Source organism: Lampetra fluviatilis, unplaced genomic scaffold, assembly GCF_964198595.1.
Source record: "Lampetra fluviatilis unplaced genomic scaffold, kcLamFluv1.1 SCAFFOLD_302, whole genome shotgun sequence".
NCBI lineage: Eukaryota > Metazoa > Chordata > Hyperoartia > Petromyzontiformes > Petromyzontidae > Lampetra > Lampetra fluviatilis.
Genome location: NW_027620572.1, coordinates 85,672 through 90,671, shown reverse-complemented (window position 1 = coordinate 90,671; position 5,000 = coordinate 85,672). Strand labels below are relative to the sequence as shown.

General features: G+C 53.7%; 1 protein-coding gene across 8 annotated transcripts in view; it reads right to left on the bottom strand.

Moving 5' to 3' along the window:
• Positions 1-5,000, bottom strand: part of LOC144954090 (abnormal spindle-like microcephaly-associated protein homolog) — a 31,591-nt gene that overhangs the window by 15,215 nt on the left and 11,376 nt on the right. For 7 of the 8 annotated variants that reach the window (XR_013641039.1, XM_078884662.1, XM_078884664.1 and 4 more), the window contains 2 exons: positions 3,800-3,954; positions 2,793-2,954 (listed from right to left, as the gene is read on the bottom strand). The gene's annotated coding sequence lies outside the window, so the exon portion shown is untranslated. Of the gene's footprint in view, positions 1-2,508; positions 2,637-2,792; positions 2,955-3,799; positions 3,955-5,000 lie in introns of those variants that run through there. The other variant, XM_078884667.1, reaches the window with a different exon arrangement.

Below are 5,000 nucleotides of genomic sequence, written 5' to 3'. Positions count from 1 at the left end.
GTCACTGTGTGTGTGTGTGTGTCTGTGTGTGTCTCTGTGTGTGTGTCTCTGTGTGTGTGTATCACTGTGTGTGTCTCTGTGTGTGTCTCTGTGTGTGTCTCTGTGTGTGTCTCTGTGTGTGTCTCTGTGTGTCTCTGTGTGAGTCTCTGTGTGAGTCTCTGTGTGTATCACTGTGTGTGTCTCTGTGTGTGTCTCTGTGTGTCTCTGTGTGTGTGTCTCTGTGTGTGTGTCTCTGTGTGTGTGTGTATCACTGTGTGTGTCTCTGTGTGTGTCTCTGTGTGTGTCTCTGTGTGTGTCTCTGTGTGTGTCTCTGTGTGTGTCTCTGTGTGTGTCTCTGTGTGTGTCTCTGTGTGTCTGTGTGTGTCTGTGTCTCTGTGTGTGTCTGTGTGTGTGTCTCTGTGTGAGTCTGTGTGTCTGTGTGTGTCTGTGTGTTTCTCTGTGTGTGTCTGTGTGTGTGTCTCTGTGTGAGTCTCTGTGCGTGTCTCTGTGTGTGTGTCTCTGTGTGTGTGTCTCTGTGTGTGTGTCTCTGTGTGTGTGTGTGTCTGTGTGTGTCACTGTGTGTGTCACTGTGTGTGTCACTGTGTGTGTCTCTGTGTGTGTCTGTGTGTGAGTCTCTGTGTGTGCCTCTGTGTGTGCCTCTGTGTGTGCCTCTGTGTGTATGTCTCTGTGTGAGTCTCTGTGTGAGTGTCTGTGTGAGTCTCTGTGTGTGTGTCTGTGTGTGTGTCTGTGTGTGTGTCTCTGTGTGTGTCTCTGTGTGTGTCTCTGTGTGTGTCTGTGTGTGTCTGTGTGTCTGAGTTTCTGTGGGTGTCTCTGTGGGTGTCTCTGTGTGTGTCTCTGTGTGTGTCTCTGTGTGTGTCTCTGTGTGTGTCTCTGTGTGTGTCTCTGTGTGTGTCTCTGTGTGTGACTCTGTGTGTGTCTCTGTGTGTGTCTCTGTGTGTGTCTCTGTGTGTGTCTCTGTGTGTGTCTCTGTGTGTGTCTCTGTGTGTGTGTGTGTGTGTGTCTCTGTGTGTGTGTGTGTGTGTGACTCTGTGTGTGTGTGTGTGTGACTCTGTGTGTGTGTGTGTGTGACTGTGTGTGTCTCTGTGTGTGTGTGTCTCTGTGTGTGTCTCTGTGTGTGTCTCTGTGTGTGTCTCTGTGTGTGTCTCTGTGTGTGTCTCTGTGTGTGTCTCTGTGTGTGTCTCTGTGTGTGTCTCTGTGTGTGTCTCTGTGTGTGTCTCTGTGTGTGTCTCTGTGTGTGTCTCTGTGTGTGTCTCTGTGTGTGTCTCTGTGTGTGTCTCTGTGTGTGTCTCTGTGTGTGTCTCTGTGTGTGTCTCTGTGTGTGTCTCTGTGTGTGTCTCTGTGTGTGTCTCTGTGTGTGTCTCTGTGTGTGTCTCTGTGTGTGTCTCTGTGTGTGTCTCTGTGTGTGTCTCTGTGTGTGTCTCTGTGTGTGTCTCTGTGTGTGTCTCTGTGTGTGTCTCTGTGTGTGTCTCTCTGTGTGTCTCTCTGTGTGTCTCTCTGTGTGTCTCTCTGTGTGTCTCTCTGTGTGTCTCTCTGTGTGTGTCTCTGTGTGAGTCTGTGTGTCTCTGTGTGTCTCTGTGTGTGTCTCTGTGTGTGTCTCTGTGTGAGTCTGTGTGTTTCTCTGTGTGTCTGTGTGTGTCTGTGTCTCTGTGTGTGTCTGTGTGTGTGTCTCTGTGTGAGTCTGTGTGTCTGTGTGTGTCTGTGTGTTTCTCTGTGTGTGTCTGTGTGTGTGTCTCTGTGTGTGTCTCTGTGTGTGTCTCTGTGTGTGTCTCTGTGTGTGTCTCTGTGTGTGTCTCTGTGTGTGTCTCTGTGTGTGTCTCTGTGTGTGTCTGTGTGTGTCTGTGTCTCTGTGTGTGTCTGTGTGTGTGTCTCTGTGTGTGTGTCTCTGTGTGTGTGTCTCTGTGTGTGTGTGTGTCTCTGTGTGTGTCACTGTGTGTGTCACTGTGTGTGTCACTGTGTGTGTCACTGTGTGTGTCACTGTGTGTGTCACTGTGTGTGTCACTGTGTGTGTCACTGTGTGTGTCTCTGTGTGTGTCTGTGTGTGTGTCTGTGTGTGTGTCTGTGTGTGTGTCTCTGTGTGTGTCTCTGTGTGAGTCTCTGTGTGAGTCTCTGTGTGAGTCTCTGTGTGTGTGTCTGTGTGTGTGTCTGTGTGTGTGTCTGTGTGTGTGTCTGTGTGTGTGTCTGTGTGTGTGTCTGTGTGTGTGTCTCTGTGTGTGTCTCTGTGTGTGTCTCTGTGTGTGTCTGTGTGTGTGTCTGTGTGTGTGTCTGTGTGTGTGTCTGTGTGTGTGTCTGTGTGTGTCTGTGTGTCTCTCTGTGTGTGTCTCTGTGTGTCTCTCTGTGTGTGTCTCTGTGTGTGTCTCTGTGTGTGTCTCTGTGTGTGTCTCTGTGTGTGTCTCTGTGTGTGTCTCTGTGTGTGTCTCTGTGTGTGTCTCTGTGTGTGTCTCTGTGTGTGTCTCTGTGTGTGTCTCTGTGTGTGTCTCTGTGTGTGTCTCTGTGTGTGTCTCTGTGTGTGTCTCTGTGTGTGTCTCTGTGTGTGTCTCTGTGTGTGTCTCCGTGAGTCTCCGTGTGTCTGTGTCTCTGTGTGTGTGTCTGTGTGTCCCCGTGTCTCTCTCTGTGTCTCTCTCTGTCTCTCTACCCACCTGTTTGGCGCTGCCACAGTCTCTGCACAGCGCTGCCAGCAGGCAGCAGCAGCGACTGAACAAGGCCCCCGTGTCTCTCTGTGTGTCTCTGTGTGTCTCTCTGTGTCTCTCTCTCTCTCTCCGTGTCTCTGTGTCTCTCTCTGTCTCTCTACCCACCTGTTTGGCGCTGTCACAGTCCCTGCACAGCGCTGCCAGCAGGCAGCAGCAGCGACTGAACAAGGCTCCGGTGGCGTCCGAGCCCCTGGCCAGCACCAACGTGCGCAGCAGCAGCACCGGCCAACGGCGATCGGCACGCACCGCAGGTGCCGTCACCTCGTACTGACACACAGAGACACACACAGAGACACACACACACACACACACAGAGACACACACACACACACACACAGAGACACACACACACACACACAGAGACACACACAGAGACACACACACACACAGAGACACACACAGAGACACACACACACACACAGAGATCACACAAACACACGTACACACACACACACACACGTACACACACACAGAGACACACACACACACACACAGAGATCACAGACACACACACACACACGTACACACACACACACACGTACACACACACACACACACGTACACACACACAGACGTACACACACGTATACACACACACACACACGCACACACACACACACCCACCCACTCACCCACCCACCCACGCACTCACCCACCCACTCACCCACCCACCCACCCACTCACTCACCCACCCACCCACTCACTCACCCACCCACCCACCCACTCACCCACCCACCCACCCACTCACTCACCCACCCACCCACTCACTCACCCACCCACCCACTCACTCACCCACCCACCCACTCACCCACCCACCCACCCAACCACCCACCCACCCACTCACCCACCCACCCACTCACCCACCCACCCACTCACCCACTCACCCACCCACCCACTCACCCACTCACCCACCCACCCACCCACTCACCCACCCACCCACCCACTCACCCACCCACCCACCCACTCACCCACCCACCCACCCACTCACCCACGCACTCACCCACCCACCCACTCACATACCCACCCACCCACTCACCCACCCACCCACCCACCCACCCACCCACTCACCCACCCACCCACTCACCCACTCACCCACTCACCCACCCACCCACCTTGGCCAGGTTGAGCAGCACTGTGACCCCCAGTAGCGAGGCCTCCAGGCTGGGCAGGCTGCGGTTACAGGATCCCAGCAGCGTGAGCAGCTCCGTCGCCGCCCCCAGAGACACCAGCGACTCACAGCACTCACGTGACAGGCGCGTGCACACCTCTAGGGGAGGGGGTGAGGGGGGGGGGTGGTGAGGGTGAGGTGAGGGGGGTGAGGGGGGTGAGGGGGGTGGTGGTGGTGAGGGTGGTGGTGGTATGTGTGTCTCTGTGTGTGTGTGTGTCTCTCTGTGTGTGTGTGCGTCTCTGTGTGTGTGTGTGTGTCTCTGTGTGTGTGTGTCACTATGTGTGTGTGTCTCTGTGTGTGTGTGCGTCTCTGTCTCTGTGTGTGTGTGCGTCTCTGTGTGTGTGTGCGTCTCTGTGTGTGTGTCACTATGTGTGTGTGTCTCTGTGTGTGTGTGTGCGTCTCTGTGTCTCTGTGTGTGTGTGCGTCTCTCTGTGTGTGTGTGTCTCTGTGTGTGTGTGTCACTATGTGTGTGTGTCTGTGTGTGTGTGTGCGTCTCTGTGTCTCTGTGTGTGTGTGCGTCTCTGTGTCTCTGTGTGTGTGTGCGTCTCTGTGTGTGTGTGTGTCTCTGTGTGTGTGTGTCACTGTGTGTGTCACTATGTGTGTGTGTCACTATGTGTGTGTGTGCGTCTCTGTGTCTCTGTGTGTGTGTGCGTCTCTGTGTGTGTGTGCGTCTCTGTGTCTCTGTGTGTGTGTGCGTCTCTGTGTGTGTGTGCGTCTCTGTGTGTGTGTCTCTGTGTGTGTCTCCGTGAGTCTGTGTGTCTCTGTGTGTCTCTGTGTGTGTCTCTGTGTGTGTCTCTGTGTGTGTCTCTGTGTGTGTCTCTGTGTGTGTCTCTGTGTGTGTCTCTGTGTGTGTCTCTGTGTGTGTCTCTGTGTGTGTCTCTGTGTGTGTCTCTGTGTGTGTCTCTGTGTGTGTCTCTGTGTGAGTCTGTGTGTCTGTGTGTGTCTGTGTGTTTCTCTGTGTGTGTCTGTGTGTGTGTCTCTGTGTGTGTCTCTGTGTGTGTCTCTGTGTGTGTCTCTGTGTGTGTCTCTGTGTGTGTCTCTGTGTGTTTCTCTGTGTGTGTCTGTGTGTGTCTGTGTGTGTCTGTGTCTCTGTGTGTGTCTGTGTGTGAGTCTCTGTGCGTGTCTGTGTGTGTGTCTCTGTGTGT